A 20,400-nucleotide genomic window follows, 5' to 3' on the forward strand; every position below is an offset into this window, starting at 1 on the left:
AATAATTGGGATGAGGCAAATTTATGTATATTGTATATGTTCTTCTTTTTAAAATTAATTATTTTGCTCTTATTTTCTCAGATATATTTTAAACTACCTTGTGCTACCCTGGAAGCTATTCCAAAGAAAAGAGGGATATGCAAGAGCTGAAAGGTTTATTCCTTTGTGACACTGAATGCCCTTTTATTTTTAATATGTGGCGTAGTCTCCTATGAATGGAAGGTTACCTACTGCTAAGAGTACAATCCCATGACAAGATGCCCAATTCTTTTTGTTAATTATAGCTTGACACATTTATTTTTATTTATTCATCAATTTTCCTTTCCAAGATAAACCTCTAAAATGAGCCTTTTAATTTATTGGGGAGTGAGGAGAACAATAGTTACCATGATCTTGCCTTATTTCCTGTTCTTTTCTCTGTCAAGAGCACAGCGTTGAATGCACAAGGAACATCCAGCTACTGAGACAGAAATACTTCTCATTCACTCACACAGAATTCAAACCAAGAAAAGGTTTGCACACAGCTTCTTCAGGTGGTTTCTTGCTGTACCTACAGATATCAATAATCTGTTCCAAAAAATATAAAGATTATAGTGTTGGGCCAGATCCTCCCATGGTGTAAATCAGCTTGGTTCTACTGACACCGGTAGCTGTCACCCAGCATGAGTCCCTTCAGACACACATGGCAAGTTATTGGCTCACCAGGGCTACTGCTCATACATCATTAAGTAGCCCTTTCCTATGAAACCAGTACCTTTTTGCCATCGAATGAGAAATAGGCAGGAGCACAAAAGATGCAGGGTACTGCGGAGCTGTGCTGCTCCAGTGTGTTTGCAGACTAAATGTAGCAGTCAGCCTGTGCTGGCAGCTGCATACATGACTATACGGTACCTAAAATAAGATGGGGTTGTGATTCCCTTCTGTGCTGTGCACTGCTCTGTTCTAGAGCACAGACAAAAAGAAATCTGGTCTCCTGTGCAAGTTATCTTCCTCCAGTGGCTGGGAGATTCAGGAGCAGTGCAGCTTCGTTATACACGAACACATTTATGGCATCTTTGACAAGCTCCTGGACCACATCAGCCATGATCTGATTACATCACTAAAATTAATGTGGTCTTTGGATGTTTTACACAACAATCTGGGAGGCATTTATTTCCTGCATTTGGTGGGGGGGACATGTTTAGCATGTGAAAGTTTTCAAAATTAACTGAGTTCCATTCACACCAGTCCTCCCACACCGCTCAGCAAATGATTCAAAGCCTTCAGCGTGATTTCATCTGTGCAGACTCTAATCCACTTACTTAATGAAATACATAATTAACATATTATAATTGCAGTAAAGATGGTTTTGACAGAAATCATTTCCCGTATCTAATACCGTGGTAATTTAATCTGTTCCCCACTCCCTAACACGACCCTTCGTGATTAAGTTTCATAAGAATTTTTTTGATTGATTGATTCATCTGACGTGCCTGGGCCCTGCTAAAGGAGTGTCTGTCAGTTTACAGAGCTACGTGATGTTGTGGCAGATGGTTGTGGAGAGGCTCTTTGCGCTGTCTCCCTGTGTGGTCTTTCTTTTTTTTTTCCCCTAAATGCCCTGATAATCCAAATACAGCAACCCTGATCCACTAAATCGCTACATGTTTTTATATGCTGTCTTTTAGTTGTGTGTATAGTTATTAAACTAGGGAAGGCAGGATGTGTTAAACTAGGAGGTCTAAATCCTAATGCTGTCATTCACTTCCACAATAAAACAACCCACACAGATACTTTTTATTTGATTTCTCTTTCTGTTTGTTTTCAACACAATCTCTCTAGTCTGTCATTCACTCTCAGGCAGTTACTTGAGTTAAAAGGACCAGCAAGCCAAGTTATGCAGACCCTCTCAGTTAAATATCACTTGTTACCTGCAGGAATATATGGGCAACATTACCAGCCACTCGCTCTTCAAGTCAGACTCAAATGGCTGCTCTCTTGATATGGGTCATGACTCATGAGATAATATCCAGTAAAAGGTCTGTGGCAAATGATTACTTCCTTTTCATAGACTGAAACCCTATAATTTTTTTAATGCTGTCAGTCTCCGGGAAACTGTGTCCTAGTGACATTGTGAAAAGAAACAAAATCCCAAAGGAAGCAATGCTGGATGCCTTCCTCTGAGACAAACCAAACCCTTTGGCAATAAAAATCATCCTCCTCTCACCTTAATTCCTGTCCCTTATACCATCCTATGCTCCAATATAACATTTTTGATTTCTGGTTTGCTTCTATGGTAGGAGTTAACCAGTACCTCAGTCCTTTACTTTGTCCATGGTTTTCATGCAGCTGGCCAGGTCTCCAGCAGTTCCAGGGAAAATTAAGTAACTGTCTGTGTTTGGGCAGATGATAGACAAAGACATGGCACTGTCAATTCATCCAGTCATTGTCAGAGCTTGCTCAGCTTGGTAAAACCAACCATCCTATTGCAGGTTTGGACACTGGTACCTGCAGACTTTGTTATCCACAGCTGGGAGGTTCCCTGGCACCCTGAGCAGCACCACTGGCAACATTTCCTCTTTATGGCTTGACTTTGCTCACAAAATGGGCTGCACAATGAAGCCATAGGTATGTGGGAGGGCACAGGGCTGTGGTGTCTGGGTGTCTGGGCCTTCTCCTGGGGCCAGGCAGGAGGGGGACAAGCAGCTCGTCATGTGTGAGATGGTTTACCCCAGGGACAGGTTAGGCATGGATTTTCCAGGATTTTTATTCTGGAAGAGAGCAGGTTATATGTGTTTTAACCCTTTTAAGTCCCTTGGTTGTCCAGACTTTTAAAAGCCTGTCTCACGATGTGAGACAGCACCACAGTGAGACAATGGTTGCGGAAGCTTAACCTCTCTTTGGAGCCAGGATGCAGCAGCACAGCCATCCAAGCAGCAGGACAATCCCTCAGGGGCCAATTTTGCTCTGCAAATGTGTCAGTTTGTGACACTGGTTGGTGCCAGGCAGTGTGGCACTGGGAGGAATATGGCCCTAGGAGCAGCGTGGCACTAGGAGCAGCGTTCCCAGCCTGGTGGTGTGAGGGATGCTGACATTAGTGGTTTATGGCTTGTAAGAGCTGAGGTGTGCTGCAGGCTCAGAGACCACAGTGAGCTTCTGTGTGCTGTCATGCCCCAGCTGCTGGAAATGTTTTGAGTAGCAGTCCCTAGGCTCTGTTGGTCAAAAGGTGGATGAAGGTGGTGAAGTTGTGAACAGTGAGCAAATCTTTGCTTCCTGTCAGCCTGAGACTTAATTTTTTCCTTTCCCATAACTGCAAATAGTCTCAAAGTGTCCAATGGACAATGCTGCTTATATGTCACAGGGCAGAGACCTAGGTCTTAAAAAAATTGCTGGACAGAGTTGCAAATTGCAACATTCATTCTGTTTTACACTGGAATGTCCAGGTGGGTGTATTCACTGACAAGGAGGGCAAAGACAGTAGAAAATAACAGAAAATAATTTACAGCCTGTCTTTGCTCTGCTTTGTTGTTTCACTTGATAGAAAGTCAAAGGTGACTCAGGCTCCAGCCTCTGTGATGGTTGTAATGCACAAAAGGGACTGGAGGCAGAGCTGCCTCACCTGTCCTGCTGCCTCACATCCTTCTGAACATTAGATCTTGGACAAGTGCTTCTGACAGAAGCCTCTGTTCATGAAAGGCTCAGTCTTTGTCCTCATAGGAGGATCCGTGAATCATTTCTGATGATGTGAAGCTGCATTTAATTGTGTCATCTTTCATAAACTGAGTGTGTACCAGTGCTTGACAACATCCTGGGTTTGTGGGGCTTTGTTAGTGATGTGAAATACAGCACATTCATCCATTTCAGCAGTATTTTAAAGACTAGTAAAGGTTTAGGTGCCTAATTTCTGTTGATGAGCTGGTGCACTAGTTAGGGTTTATTTGCCGACCAGTTCTCACTGATCTGTGTACTACTGGTGTTTTTGCATTAAAAGTTATGCCAAGATTATCCTAGCAAAGACTTTCCATGGTGCCTCTAAATCTGCCACTCCTCCCAGTGACAGATTGTAAATGCTCTGATCAACAAAAGCTCTGCTTTTCCCATTGAGTTGTGAAACACTTACCTGGGAACAGCTTGAGCACAGAATGTGAGACGAATTAAGAGGCATTTATGCAAAGGGAGGGCAGAGATTTTGAAAAAAAAATAATTCAGATGGGCAGCTTTTTAAGACATTGGCACAAAATCAGAAGCATGGAGAATATAGGCTCCCACCCCAGCCCCACAGCCAAACCCACAGTGAGTTCAAGGAGGCCACTCAGAATGATGCACCCCAGCTCCTACATCCGAGTCAGTGAACTCATTGAACTTGACTGAAATTCCTGTCGGAGCATTTTCTTTTTCCTGTGAGTGTGGAGGGAGGGGGAGGCTCCTTTGTGAGTGGCAAGTGTACATGAACACCACCACATCAACTGCCAATATGTTATGAGGCCTTGGTAACAATCTGGAGTCTCTGGGGAGCTCTGCTGCAGTTCAAGTGAGTATCAGACAGAGAGAAAACAATTTCTGGTGCCAATAATGCAGCACAGATGAAAAATGTTTTAATATTTGAAGCTGCTTTATGGCAGAAGCAATGACAGTGATGGAGTCAATGTCAGCTTTTTTCCTTTAAATGTCATCTTTCGTCTATGAGTTTTTTCTGCTCTGGAGGCATGCAAGCCTGATGCTGACTGTTTGCAACCATTGATCATTGATTTTATTCTAAATGGAAAGCTTGCCAGAAGACTAGAAATTCTGGAATTTATTAGGATTTCTTTAAGAGGCACTTTAGCTCAACAGTTCTCATTACTGTCTTTACAATGTTACTTATTTTTCTTTTTATGTCATATGATTTGTAAAGGGTTAGTACTCAGAGAACAATATACGATTAAACCACTGTGCATGCTGGAGTTGCAAGCTTAGAGGGGAAAAAAGGATTCTTAGGAAGGCTAAGCACATATCTGAGTGTTAAACAACTAATGTCTCTTCAGAACCAAAAGCTCTATTTTGAAATCTGTGAACATGATTTTTATTAAACAGCAGTTTTGATTAAACAAGGTCACTCTTACATTAATAACTCTTAAATACATAAATAAAAGGGCTAAACCATCTTTATATTCTGACATTTAGTGCATAAACAACGTACTGTATGTACCAAATGTCAGAATATAATGAAAGTTTGTCCTGTTAAATGAATACTACTGATGGGCAAAAATGTCTTGTACTCTAAAACCTCTTCAATACATTTATTTACAGTGACATTATTCTGAACATGCCAACTAGGAGTGGTTTAAGGCTTTATTATATATTAAGATTTAACATATTTGTGTGCTTATGCATAAGTGATTATTCTTCATTTGGTTAAAAAGAATCCATTTACAATTATACAGTGGGCTAAATGTTTTCAGTTTGTGATATGTTTCTATTGGCAAAGGACTAGTTCAAACAGGTATGTTAGCTCTTGGCTGACACGCCTGACATTCAAGCTTTATTATGGAGCAGTGTACCCAGGGAATGTGAATTATAGAGAGTATCAGCCCTGGCCTGCTGAAAGCATCATTCAGCCTGGTTGATTATGGAATTTACTCCGGAATTTGGGTCTAGAGATCCATCTACTGAGCTGATGCTGTTTATTTGTTTAGTCACAAATATGTTTCAGACCAGACAAAGGGAAGATGGTAGTGGGAAACAGCAGGGTTGGATAGCACTGACCAGTGAAAAGACAAAATCTTTCAGGTTAAGGGGCCAGTGGTGAAGTTTATTGCCACAGTTTAGATAAAGCTAATTATGGCAAACCCTTTAATATACCCCAAGTGCAGCACATGAAGTGTAAAAGAAAACTTTCCAGCAAATAAAATGTCCATCTGCAATGTCACCTTGGATGCTGTAAACAGAGTTCCTGGTGTAGTGGGTCTGTTGTACCCCATTGATCAAATTGCTTTTAGTATTTACAGTAATGGACTATCCTGATTTGCAATGCCACATGTGATACAATGGTTGTATTGTAACTGGGGTGGAGGAACAGCAAAATATTTTCTGTTTGCCTCAACTCCCATATATTCTGCACTGGCCATGTCCCCACATATTCATTGTGGGGGGACCACTTGTTAGCAGGCAGGCTTCTCTGTCTGCAGCACTGAAAGTCACCTGATGAAAATAGCATCTTTTCCCTTTATTGTTGGATAACCTCTGCTTCCTTCTGCATAGATTGCCACCAAAAGGGCTAGTTTAGATTTGTTCTATACCCAGTGATCTGTTATTTCTGTCAAGGTTTTAATGATTATCTAATTAGACCAGGCTTTTTGGCTAAATGCAAGAGTTGGGCAGTACTGAATGCTATTCAACAGTTTTTTTCTTGTGAGTACCATTTAAAAGTCACTGGTTCTAGGAATATTTGCATCCACAGAGTGCAGCACTATTTGCATGAATCATTTGTGCACTTTTGGAAGGTGAATCTTCAGAGATGCCCACTTACAGCTTAAAATCCTAATGAACATTTGCAAAATAGCCATGAATTTGCCCTAGTAGGAATAGCTGGAAGCCTATCTGACAGTTCTGGTATATGCTTGTGAACCAGGGAATCCTAAAAAAATATTTAAATATGAAGTGGTGACAGTGTATTATGCTCCCATGGTGTAGAGATCCTCCTTATCATTACTAATTTGTGTTGTAGCAGAATCTAGAGGCTGCAGGGGATTTAAGGGTCCCATTGGATTGGTACTGCACATAAACCTCACAGACACTTCTTGCACTTAGGAACTTGGTTTCAGAAGAATGAAGTAGCACAGGCAGGAACAGGAAGTCACAGATTGGCCTGGGTTGGAAAGGATCTTAGAGATCATCCAGTTCCCGTTGTAATGGAACAAGGATGGAACCTTCAAACATGGAACCTTCCACCAGACCAGGTTGCTCAGATATCCATCCATCCTGGTCTTGGAAACTTCCAGGGATGGAGCAGCCATAGCTTCTCTGAGCAACCTGTGCTAGGGCCTCCCCACCCTCACAGTAAAGAATTTTTTCCAATATCCAGTCTAAACCTCCTCCCTGCCAGTGTGAAGCCATTCCCCTGTGTCCTGTCCCTCCATCCCTTGTATATTGTCTCTCTCCATGATTCTCTCTAGGCTCCTTTCATGCACTGCAAGGCCACCCTGAGCTCAGCCCAAAGCTTCTCCCGTCCAGGCTGAACAACCCCAGCTCTGGCAGCCTTTCCTGCCAGCAGAGCTGCTCCGTCCCTCTGCTCCTCTTGGTGCCTCCTCTGGCCTGGCTCCAGCAGCTCCAGGTCCCTGCTGTGCTGGGCCCGGGGCTGGGGCAGCTCTGCAGGTGAGGGTCTCACCTGAGCAGGGCAGAGGGGCACAATCACTGCCCTTAATCTGCTGCCCAAGCTGCTTTTGACTATGAGATGTGTTATTGATACTCAAGATCATAATTTGGGGGTGGAATTATCATTTGGGGGTGGAATTGAGATTTAGTACATTGCTTCAGAACCTCCAGGAGCAGCATGTGTTTCTGCATTACATTTACTGTACAGGCTTCTGCTTGGACAAAATATGGGTTGTGTTCAGGTCTCTTGTCCCATCAGGAAGTGACTGCCAAGGGAAAGCACCTGGAAATGTGCTCTTAAAAAATTAAATCAAGGTAATCCACAAAGAAAAATTTACATTTCTGTTTCTTGTTTGGGAAAATGTTTTTATGGAAAAGCAAACCTAACTTTTCCATTCCTAAGTGGATGCTGCTAAGTTGCAGCAGAGGACTGCAGAGGTAGTAGCAAGTGTGTAGAGAAGAGTGATATTAAAAATAATATAATTTTGGGGAAGAATCTAAAATTTTCCAGAGAAAATAATTTCAGCTGAAAATCCTTGAGTATCTCTAGTAAGGATGTTGCTCCTTTTCACTGGGAATCAGTGACTTTAGCATTCCTGTGCTCAGCAATTCACGGCTTTGTGCATTTATCCATCTTTCTTTACAAATAACAAGCTAACATCAGTGAAAGGACTCAGTTCCTTCACTGTGAGGAGCTTAGCCTTGCAAGAAACCTCCTGCTAATCCATATTCAGAGAAGCCCTGAGGGAGCTATCAAGACTATTCTGAGAGTAAATTATCCACCCGGGAAAGGATTACAAGATCCTGGCTCTGCTCGAGATCCCCAGCTAGACCATGCCAGTATTTGACAAAGGTTTGTGACATTTTTGTGTTCAATGTGCTGATGCCCCCTCCACCACTTCTTAGAGACCTCTGAGTTGAGAGAATGAAAAGCAAAGGCTTTATCTTGGAGTTGAGGAAAGCAGCAGTCAGTGGTGACTTCCAGCAGGGAAGCATCAAGCTCCCAGTACCCTTTTGAGCAGGAACAGAGGGCAGTACTTAAGGATGTCCTGTGGTGTGTGCATTGGAATGATTTCTGCAAGTCCTCTTCTGACAAGGGAGGGATAGGTGCCCCAAGGCAGCTTCCTCCCTCCTCTGTGGGCAAGATGTGATCTGCAATAGCTCACATCAGCTCAGCTGGGCTGCCTCAGGGTGTGGGCACACGTTTACTCTGTGGGCTCAGTCAGGATCCTGGTGCTGTGCCCCACATCATCATTCTCCTCTTCCAGATCATGAAAAGATGAAGGAGCCACCTGGCTTGTCACTCCTACTGACATCAGGTTGGAACACCAGCTGGGATCACCCTGTCACAGTCTACACCTCTGTAACTAAGGAGAAAAGTTCAGCTGCCAAGATATTAAATCTGGAATTCCTCATCAAAAAAAAAAAAAATCCATTAGAAGTTATATCTTTTATAAATGGCCTATATATTATGACATAATTTAATTTAGTGCTCTGAATGTATTATGGCCACCATAACAGTTTTACATTTATAGATTTCATAGTTTTGCTTCTATAAAACAACTACAATCTGTACCCCTTCCAGCTAATTACAATAAAATGCTTCAATTCACATTTACAATGTAAACTAAGGGCAGAGGCGTGTGAGTTCTGACTCACAGTTATGCTTCACAGGCTGCTGAGAATGCCTGGACTTAGCCTCCCCTGACTGAGGTGTTTTCTGGGGTCAGGTCTTGGTGGAGACCTGCCAGGAGGAAGCTGTGTCCATTGATAGGAGATCCTGGAGGTACTGCTGAGGGACCATGTTTTTGGGGCTGGGTGAATACTGAAAAAATGAAAGAAGCTGAGAGTAGATAGCCATGCAGGCAGAGCTGGAGAAAAGAGAGTACCAAATCTGAGTATGATAGGACTCACTGGGAAAAAGAGAGGAAATCAGCTGTCAGGGATGCAGATTGAGTGATCAGGATGCAGGGGAATGAAGATTTGGAATTTAAACGACAGATTCAAAAATGGCACATATATTTGAGAAAGTCCTGGAATCACGGAATCACAGAATGGTGTAGACTGGAAAGGACCTCAAAGATCATCTGTTCCACCTCCTGCCAGGGACAGGGACACCTTCCACTAGACCAGGCGGGTCAGGGAGGGCCCCATTCAGCCCCATTCCAGTGCCATGGATGGGGCACCCACAATTTCTCTGAGCAAAGTGCTCAGCATTTCACCACCCTCACAGTAAATAATTTCTTCCTAATATCTAATGTAAATTTCCTTGAGTTTGAACCCATTACTTCTTGTGCTGTCACTGCAGTTTCCAATGAAGAACCTCTCCGGGGCTTCCCTGTAGCTCCTTCAGATACTGTAAGTTCTCTTCTCCAGGCTGAACAGCCCCAACTTTCTCATGTGTTTTCATAGGGCAGGTGCTCCAGTCCTCTTTTCAACTTCATGACCTCCTCTGGACTTGCTCAGCAGTTCTATGTCCTTCTTATCTAGGGGGCACAAGAACTGCACACAGTGAGGATACAAATGAAAAATAAGACATGTTATAATGAGCTTCACTTTCCTATTGTGGTGTAATGTATTTACTCAAGAGCTGCTTGTGTACAGAAGACCTGCTAAAAGCAATGCATATTTTATTTTTCTTAAATTAAAACATACAATCACAGGTCCCCAGTGACTAAAGAAAAAGAAAGCAAAATCCTTTCTCATTTCAAAATCCCCAAACTTAAAATAGGCTTGTGTCAAGAAAGGCAATAATTTCTGAGTTAACAATAATAGAACACAATACTTAATGGACTTTCTCTGCTTATTAATTAACAGATAGATTTCTCATATCTGCACAAATCAGCAAAAAATGAGACACCATCTGCCTTTGATACCCTATTTGTTTAGCCTTTCACCAACCTGTATGTACTCAGCACGTAAGAGTCTCTGGGCGTAGCCAACAATAAGGACTTTTGTTCCTGTGAAAATACTTACTCTGGAACTCATATTCTTACTAAGTTCACTGGAGATGAGTAATTTCTGATTTTCAGTCATGGCCAAGGTTTTTGAGCTTATAGTACGTCCTTCTTAGTAATCAAAAGGCTCTCAAACTGTTTCTAGGATGCAGCTTGGTCAAATAATTTTATGATGCCTTCCCATATGTTCTGATTTTGTGAGGATCTCTTTTCTGAGAGACAAAATACTACAGTTACATGTTTCAGAGGTGGCCACTATTTGTATCAGCGACGGCCACTGCAATTCCAGTGAGACAAATGCACATATGAGTTTCCATTTGTACATGTGATAAAAATATATCTGATTCCATATCCACACAGCAGCCCACGTATCTCTGGCAACCCAATTTTTGATGCTTTACAATGTGGCCCCAGGTCTAATAACCTTCTTTTGCAGATGCTGTTTTTGTATGTTTTTAATCACGAATCATTCCTTATCTATTAACCAATCATATTTGCTAACTGGATTGCTTGTGAAGACCTCTTATTGTAATTAGCATGCTTCAGCTGAAGAGTAAACAAATATTCTAACAAACTACTATCACATAAGTTGATTTTCTGTTCTCAATCACTACCATTGTGGATACAGCAAGTTTTGAATTAAACACCTCTCCAAGATGTAATGATCTAAGTCAAGAACATTTTAATTAAATTAAGGAATTGAAACTTTTGTTTTTGACAGGGCATGAATAAATCAGTGAGAGGTGAATCTGGTTCAGTGAAAAGCTTGATCCAGAGAAATAGTCTTGGAAATAATTAAAATGGTTTTGACCAACAATGTGCAAATGGAATAGTAAATATTTTGTCAATGGATACTAAAATAAAATGTACTACACATAGTTCAAAGTATTATATAAGGAGGTGGGCATTTGCCTGTGTAACAAGAGGCTCTGATGAGGAGGTCATGTCTTCTTCTGGCACCAGACCTCGGTTCTGTCACCCTGAGTTTGAGCTGACAGGTGTGAATGTTGGGGTATTTCATGAGCTATATTAGTGACATTTTGGGAAGGCTGCATACCCCGGGGGTCTGTCTGATAGCACTGGTACAGGGTTTGTTGTCTGCAGCTTGGCTCCTCATCCACCATCCCTGGAGCTGCAATATACCACGTTTACCATCACCTTTTGTTTTAGTGGCAGAAAAAACAGAACTGGACATCAATCCACAGCAACAGATTTATGTCTATAAAAACTGTATGATTATCATATTCAAATCAACCGAAAAGCATCTGCCTGGCTCCCTGATTTTAAGTTTGTACCTTGTTTTGGAACACACGTGCACAAACACAAGCCTGTGTCTGGATAGTTAATCAGTCAAATTAGCTAGGAAGTAGATTTTGAGTATTGAATATATTATGAGCTTCCAAGAAATATATTTACCCAAAATACCTATCTGGCATCAGTATAAAATTCTCAAGGTTAAAGTGACTTAAGAATCCAGACTGCAGAAGCTCACTCATGCACTAGACAATATCCCTTTTCATATTCTTTAAACCACTGCACACCACTCTCCTAATCTTAATAGTGCTCTGGAGAGTGTGGAATGGCCAAAACATGAAACAGAATAAACCAAATATACAGAAAAAAGTTACATTTGCATTGCAAAAGCTTGGCTTGGTTTTGAAAAAAATGGAATGACCGTTTGTCCTTTAAACAGTGTCCAACCTTCCTAACCTTTAAGTGTCATCTGCCTAGGCAGCCCTTAATGCTTGTTTTTACAGATGAAAATGGGGCCCATAGGACTTGAGACAGATCAGATAACTGGGTAATAACCACTGGGCTTGCTCTTAAAATAGAAGATCAAAAAAGGCAAACCAAAATAAAATAGGTCTGATTCAGAAATGGGTTTATTTGGCCACACTGAAACCTACAGGACATAGGAAGGGATGGAAAAAAAAGCGTGACCTGGTGGAAGGAAAAAAAGGCTAATAAAGAAGGGCACTACCCTAAACCATGCTGTGGAAATCTTTCCTTGGTTGTGTTCTGGAGGCAATAAAGCAAATGTAAAATGGGAGAATGTTCTTCCAAACTCCATTCATGTTCAGCTCTGTGTAGATCTGTCAGATTTCGTGCAGAATATATGAAAACTTATATATCTCCTTGTTTTCTCCTGGCTTGCCTCCTCTTCCTCCAGGAAAGAAGGCAGCTATGTAATATTTCCTTGTGGATGTCCACCTTTCAATTTGAATGCAGCGTGAGAAGAGCAGAATTTTTAATTTTTCCTCAATTAAGTAAGAAGAATTATTTTTTCTGGTTGCCCTTGCTACAACTCCACTTACAGACCATATCTAATTTCTCATGCTTATTGTCTCAACCTTTTTCCATTCCAAGATATTCTTTCCAATTCTTGCAGCTAAATCTCTTTGCCAAGCCATCATAGTTTCATGTCACAAGTACTACAGGCTTCTTCACAGCCTTTTTAACCCCCATTGCCCTCTGAGAAATCAAATGACACCAAAAGAAAGGTCTAAACAGGGGTTTCAATATGTTGTGTCAGAAAAAGTGGCAATTTTAGTCTGTAATATGACACTATAGAGAAAGGAGGGCGGTTTTTTAGGATATTTGTCCAGTTTTGTTGAAATAGTCAGCATTGCCTGTGGAAATATTTTTGCATCTTCATGGTGGGAAGGTGTCTTTGTTCTCTCAATAAGATTTGTGAACACTAATGAAAAATTTTGTCTTTCTTTTCCAGAACTGGTTTCACTAGCTTTGCCTTCCCTCCTCATAGGATGAAGGGCAAAACACAGCAGGAAACCGAGACAATATTATTAAGTGTGCAAAGGAAAAAATGCTATAAATATTTTGGTTGAAACAGCAGAGACATTAAAGATAAAAGTTAAATGGAAATAAAGGCAGTCAGATGGTTATTATATGTTGCTATAAAATCCAAGAGCTGTTAGAAAAGGTAGATCAGGATTTGCTTTTAAAAAAATGACAGGCCTGTAAGAAAGCAATATTTTTGATTGATAGAGATTTTAATTGCTCTGATATTTATTGGAATGACAGCTATTAGGAATTGAAGCAGTGATAAGGGATTCTCTGAAGCTTGAGGGTATTTGGATAAACACCTCAAATTTGAATGCCTATCAGAAGGTTATTAAACTTATTAAAACCTTGAATTTTTCATTTGGGCTAAAAGTCTTTGAAAAGAGGTTTGCTCAGTGAATTTCTTATGAAATAGTATAGATTCTGTTAGTGATGACTTTTTCTTTCTCTCCTCTTGAGAAGCATGTGCAAGCTAGGTTAGGCAGGAATTGCTGACATGCATATCTGCAGAGATTATAGTGTTAAGGACAAAAATTCATGTGGGTAAAACATGTTCCAGAAAAATATATAGCCTTAGAATTAACAAATGGTGTTACTTCCCCTAGCAATTCAGGTTTTATTTTTAAGAGACCTAATCTGCACATGTGCTGCTTTCCATCTATGGCAACTTGTGTTTTTAGAAAGTTAATTACTTGCTTTGGATATATAATTGGAAAATTTAGTCCTGAATTATTAACAGTTGTCTTCTGAATGCCTGATTTTCCTGTGGTCCAAAATGATTTTCAGAACTGTTGAGCATCCAAAGACTGAATCAAAGAGAGGAGGAGGCTCTCAGTGTGTCAGAGACCAGGGGCTGTGAGAACTCCAAGTGTGGTCATCACATCACAGCTTTGCTGATCTATGTGTCCTTTATTATCCTACAGAGATGAAAAATGAATAGCAAAGTTAATAAAATGGCCATTCATTATCTTTCATGAATATTTTCTCTTTTTAAAAAATGTTTTATTTAGTCTTTTCCACATTAAAAAGCAAGAGGGTAGAGCTCTAGTACTATTTAACCTCGTGACACTGGTCATATGAGGGTAGGATTTTTCTTTCTTTCTTTCCCCCTTCAAATGCCATTCCAGTAACATGACAGTCATGACCATTCGTTATCATTAGCTAAACCAGTTCCCTGGGAGATATGATAATAAAATGTTGAAATTATAAATTGATTAAATGCATATGGTATATACTGACGGTTGGATATAAAGCCTAAGTACAGGTATGCTTTGCAAGAAACATTTACATGGGTACTTTGAAAGACTGGGATGGCCTGTAACTCTAAAAACTTGAATTGCTGTCTCCAGGAATATTGGAAAAGGATGATGTGAGGAAACTGTCACTATTTTTGGTACAGACTAGGGTGATCATATCATATCAGATCACAGGTGAAATATAACTGTACAACTGTAGCACTGTGCTGCTTTGTGGAACAGTTCACATGGCAAAGGTTTTTTGAGTGGGTGTGGTGAAAGGTGAGGAAGTGGATCCTTCCAATGTGTCTGCATGTTGTGAGTCAACAGAGCCATAAACTGCTACAGAAAAGAAAAAAAAATGCAAAAATCAAGGCAGAAGCACAGGCTGCTGTTGCATGAGTTTGGGAAGAAAATGGAATTCAAGGGGAGATCTGAGAGAAAGTAATGCCCTATATTGTAGAGGTGGATGGAAATGGAACAGAGTTAGCTGAGAGATACTGAGAACAGTTAGGCTGAAAAAGTCAGCATTGACAAAAAGGAAGGCTCAGCCCAGAGTTTCAAATACACGTCTACTTTGGAGATGTTATTTGCAACACGCTTCAATTCTTTCACATGTGGTTTTCTCTTTATCAGTTTTTTATCCAGTCAGCTTTCTCCTCTGCTGTACCCCTTTATAATTTCCTGTATCTTGTCCTCCTTCCCAATCTTTTCCTCTTCCTGTCCTCTCCCATTTGGCCCCTCACTGTGGGACTCAATTAATTAATGCTTGCAGTGAAATGATTCTGAAATGCTGCACTAGAAGGGCAGAGTCTGTCTGCTAAATACATACAAAAGCTTTCCAATGGCTTTGGTACAAATCAGGTCTCACACAATATACTGCATAAATATTATACTATTTCAGGTTCCTGAATATTTGGGAAATTTTCCTATTTTGATTTTAATGCTAAACTCAGAACTGTAGCTTTGACTTGATTTTATTCTTTCATGCATGGTGAGGATATCCGAGCCAATAATTAAGAATGTGAAAAACAAGCTACAGTGAAGAGTCAATAATCTAAACACTTCTATGTATCAAACCTCCAGATCATTAGCAAATTTCTTTTTTATAACAGTCTGTTTTCTTTCGCACTGACAAAATGACATGGCATAACCCTTGGCATTTGCGAAGAATACAGTTGGTTTTTTTCAGATGGATTAGTTCAGGTAAGCAGATCTGATTCAAATATTTAACAGATTGTCCATAAATCTGACATTCATGGGAAACTGCTAATTCTGAAGTGATCATAAACACTTCACAAATGCAGAGACTTCAGTTAGCACATAACTCACTGAAGACTAGAAACTGAGATGGCTGCTTCTGACAAATCTTTCATTGATGTGTGTGTCTAACTATCAAGAATGAACAAAGAGTCAGCATGTTTCATAAAATACTCTCCTTATTGTAATTTTTCTGTAAAAGTATTTGACATCTTTTTAGATTTTTTTTTCTTGGATTTACTTTTTGTTGCAATCAATCTTGATTCAACAAAATGCTTTTACCAAAATATTTTTAATAATGAAACAATGTCAGCAGTAAATTTGCATAACCAATGAGTTCTTTCATTGTTTCTTTTTGTTATAGCATTATTCTTTCCTTTGTTTCAGAGTAGTGTCTGATAGTCAGTGTGGACCAAAGAAAATAGTGTGGTTGAAATGGATTGAAATTCTTCATTAAGGCTTAAAGTTAAAACAGTTTATTGGGTAATTCATAATAGCAAAGACTCTGTAATTCTGGGTTAAAGCCAGGGGCAGCAGTAGTAGTAGTGTGCAGTAGTTAGGCACTTTGGAGGAGTAAAAGGTAGGTTGTCTACAAAAATTCCACACTTTGGAGAAGTAAAAGGTAGGTTGTCTGCCCAATAATAATACTTCCTGCCACTTACAGTGCACTCCTTAACCTTTCCTGCTCATGTCTCCATGCCATTGAAGAGACTGTGGGCACTTGGGGCCAAATGTCTCTGCAAGGACCTCCACAGTAATTCTTAACACATCCACTGGAATTTTTCTCCTCGCTAGTGGAGTAAATCAAGGACCAATCCAAAGATGAGCTATATTTTGTTCTGGGGTTGAACTGCAGGGACAGGGGTGGTCTGACTGAGGCCCATCTCTGTGGCCTCACACTCTGCTGCACAAATCACGTTTTTCACCTCAGCCCAAGCCAGCAGGGCTCATTTGGAGGTCTCCAGAGCACTGCACTGGGCCACGTGCATGTGGCCTCCACTGAAGGCTTAAACAGGGCTGCTGTGGTGGGGTGAATGTGCCTTTGAGCTCCCTCCAGATGGCTGAATTCAATCACTTTGCTTGGTTTTTCTGCGCTGTTTGGGGTCTTAATACCCTCCAAAGTCATTCTATCCCCTTCCAAAAGGAGTGGCACTCACAATGCCAACCACATCTTGTGTTTAAACAAATCTTGTAGCTAAGTGTGTGTGGTGTCCAGCAGCTTTCCCAACTTCTGTCAAAATGCTCAAAATAGATTTTCCCCAAATTTTCCCACCTGTATGTGGACAAGGGGATGTGAAAAAATGCTGGTCATGGCTTTCCCATGTATTTTGCAGAAGGCATGAGGACAAATTTCTGCTCCTTTTTTAAAAGAGTTTTAACTCTGATTCTTCTACTGATATGACTAGGAGCTTCCTTCATGTTGTCCAAAACAGTGACATTTTGAAATAATACAGATGTGTGGGTACAACTAATGAGGAGAGTAAAACAGAAGATGCAAACTTCAGAAAAAGATTAAAAATATACTATGGAAATAGCCTCTCTAGGTTTTGACACATGAAATTTGAAGACAAATGATTTGTCTTTCAGGCAAAGGCATTTTTAAAAGAAAATTTAAATGTAATGCATGAAGAAGAGTTGTGCTGATCTGAAAGGAGGATTAACTGACATGATCTTGATCATAGGGTCATTATACTGCTACCTTGGAAAAAAATAACAAAAAATGTTAACAGGAGGTCAGGGCAGCGGCTTTTAGCAGCTTAGTCCATGAGGGAAAAAATGTGATGTACAGAACTGCAGAATGTAGGAATCGCCTGATTGTGGGAGATTTATGGGCTTTGTGGGGAACAGAGGGCCATGTTGGATTTCTAACACGGTCCTGCCGTCCACAGACCTGGGGAAGGGAGAGCAGCCAGAAACAGCCTTCCCTAGAAGTGTTTCCTGAAATGGGGCCTGCAGTAAAAACTCTCCAGATCTCTGGTTTGACTTAGCAATCAGGTCATGCTGGAACTGTGACATTCCAGTCACTTCTGCAGCAAAAAATCCTTGTGTGGTGGGGGAAAAAAAAAAAAAAAGTGTTGCTGGATTGATAAAATGTGCTCATCACATAATCTTGTAGTGCTGCTCTGACAGAAAAATGTATAACAATATGTGCAATTTATTGATAAATGTCAGCCTAAATAGTCTGCGAGAGAAGGGGGGAGCAGAAAGCTATACATTTCCCACAAGCACCCCCTCAGGCAGCAGCTTGAGCAAATACAATACATGCAATGCAATAAACTAAGATTATGGGACTTCACTGCAGACAAGTGTGGCCTTCACCGTAGGCTAAGTAGGCAGTCACCTCAGCACTATATTTAAAGGGGCACTGGAATAACAGAGATAACATGGTCATTCTCCAGTACTCCTGCTCCGACCAACTCTTCTACGACTGTTTCAATAACACTTGTCTTTCTGTCTGATAGGATCCTTCTGTCATTTTTATGTAGAACCTCAGGACTCGCGCATCCCGGCGGCGTTCACGTGCAGGATTTCCAGCCCTGCTGAGCAGGAGGCTGAGCTGGATCTACGGCAGAGCTGCTCCAGCTCCCAGCCCCTCCAGCCTGGGGTTGCCTCTCTGGACTCTCTCTCCACATGGGGTTTGACCCTGTGCAGCTCAGAGCTGGTGCGATCTCAGGTACCTAAACCTGAGAATGTGGGCACCCCACAGTCAGGGGGAGCATTTTGGCACAAGGCTTCAGACCAAAGGTATGCACTGCAGGGAATGGGGCATTAAGGACTGTTTCAGTCTTCCAGCAGCACATGACAGGCTGAGGGAGTTTTCAGACAAAGAAATCAGCGGCACTCTGAGGGTGCAAATGCCACTTTCACTGTGGGGATGATGGGGCTTATGCCATTATCTTGGTCCAGTTCAATTCCTTCTTGTTGCAAGGCTGCATTTCAGTAAGTAACACAAAATGACTGCAATCAAACTCTACCTTCCTGCAGGAAAACGAAATTTTCAGGTGACAAAATGACAACATCTGGCTTAAATAACAATTTGAAGAGGATATTCTAAGCTTACATTGTCAGACCCCTCTGGAAACAAGGACTTTCTCACTGGTAAGCATATGTAAGCAGCAAAGTACTATAAAATACTTTTTTTTTCATTTTACCTGAGGACTCTTGTAAGTGAAAGACCCTTCCAAAAACTGCATGAAAGTAAAGCACCCCAAGCAGTTAAAAAATATCCAGTTATTGCTACTTATAAGGCAGTTCTGATTTGGAAAGGATAACACTTGTGCATGTGAGATTTGGGGTGCTTTATAATGACACCTGCAATAAATCCCTAAAATAAATAATTACAATATAAATAGGTTGTTCTCCTGTTTTTTTAGAGCCTAAGGAGTCTTTGTTCATGTGGGCCTGCTAAAGTACGTATGAGCAGAGGTTCTTGTTTTTGATACTAAGCTGAGTACACAGAGAAGCATAAATCAGATTTTTCCCCTTTACTGCTGTTTTCCTCAGTCAGCTTTCCCATAATGCCTCTGCTGGAGCTGACAGTTGGATGCAGCACAAGACCCTGCTGGACAACTGTCAGGTTTGTTGAAGGATATTAAAGAGAACTTGATCATGTGTCAGCTCTCTTCAAAATACACTCACATTGGAAAAGTGATATATCTGTCAAAGCAAGGACTTCAGCATTTGGCAGAACAGGCCATTTTCACAAACAAAACTGTCCAATTACATTAGGGGGCATGAACTTCAGGTGTGTATGCCAGGGACAGAAAGATCTGCAGCCACACATCACAGACACTGTCTCCTTAAGCCATATGGTTGGATGTGGGCTGCATCTCAAGCATAGTTTCTTTATGCTTCATAGATTAGGAATTAATTTAAAATTATCAGAAACATAAATTGCTGCTTTGAACTTCTACATGAACTTTTTTTTTTTTTTTAATTTCACTGAAGGCTGCCAAGAATTCATTTTAGGAGCGAGAGAGAGAGAGTGGAAAATTTATCAAGTTTGATTAGATGATTAAGAACTAAGCTATGGAACAGAAATGCTTCTTTCTTGTTTTGTTTTTTAAATGCTTTTAGGAAGACTAGTGTGAGTTTTGATTAAATAGCATCATTGGTTAGGAAACAAATTGTGCCTGAGAGAATAACAGCAAAGACTTTTTCTTGGAAATATGTTATAGTTGAGTTTAGGTCTTTCTTGGCTCACACAGAAATGCAGACATTTGGTGGGAGTAGGCTTTCAAGTTGAAACCACTTGTATCACACACAATATCCTGTGTGTGGGGAACTGTTACATCTAAGTTCAAGAAAACCATCAAGATTCAGTGATGAGGATGGAAACTGTCTTGATCACATTGTTTATGCCAAAATGCTCATTTTTTGTGTATAAGAAATTTCAGGCTTCATCTGTGTGTGGAGGTAAAGCACTGCAGTGTAGTACAGAGTCATACAGTCTTTGACAGGCAGAATTTACAAAGGATGAGCTCAGTTTGGGGAGAACCTAAGGTTTTTAGCTTGCTTGAAACTCTACTAAAGAACTGTCAACATTTGTGCAACCTATTAAATATAAATTATTATAAGATTTCACAATGGAAATGTGAAAAACATGACATTAAGTTTCTTATTTCAACTAAACATCTGGGCTAAATTTTAGGACTTTTACCTTGTGCAATCCCATCAAAGGCTGTTCATTAAAATGACAGCTCTCAATATTATTTTTTCCCTTTTCTTTCTGAATTTGCTGGAGCAAAATGCCACTTTCATTAGGAAAATGACTTATTTCTAATTAAAATAGCAATTCTTCTTTCTTCTCCTCTGGG

General features: G+C 40.6%; 1 long non-coding RNA gene across 1 annotated transcript in view; it reads left to right on the forward strand.

The window, feature by feature from the left end:
- Positions 1-14,158, forward strand: part of LOC137481095 (uncharacterized) — a 46,471-nt gene extending 32,313 nt beyond the window's left edge. Inside the window, exons 2-3 of the long non-coding RNA XR_011003319.1 lie at positions 11,008-11,118; positions 13,015-14,158. This is a non-coding gene — a long non-coding RNA (uncharacterized lncRNA). The remainder of the gene's footprint in view (positions 1-11,007; positions 11,119-13,014) is intronic.
- Positions 14,159-20,400: the final 6,242 nt, after the last annotated feature.

The sequence above is a fragment of the Anomalospiza imberbis genome, chromosome 12, assembly GCF_031753505.1.
Source record: "Anomalospiza imberbis isolate Cuckoo-Finch-1a 21T00152 chromosome 12, ASM3175350v1, whole genome shotgun sequence".
Lineage (NCBI taxonomy): Eukaryota > Metazoa > Chordata > Aves > Passeriformes > Viduidae > Anomalospiza > Anomalospiza imberbis.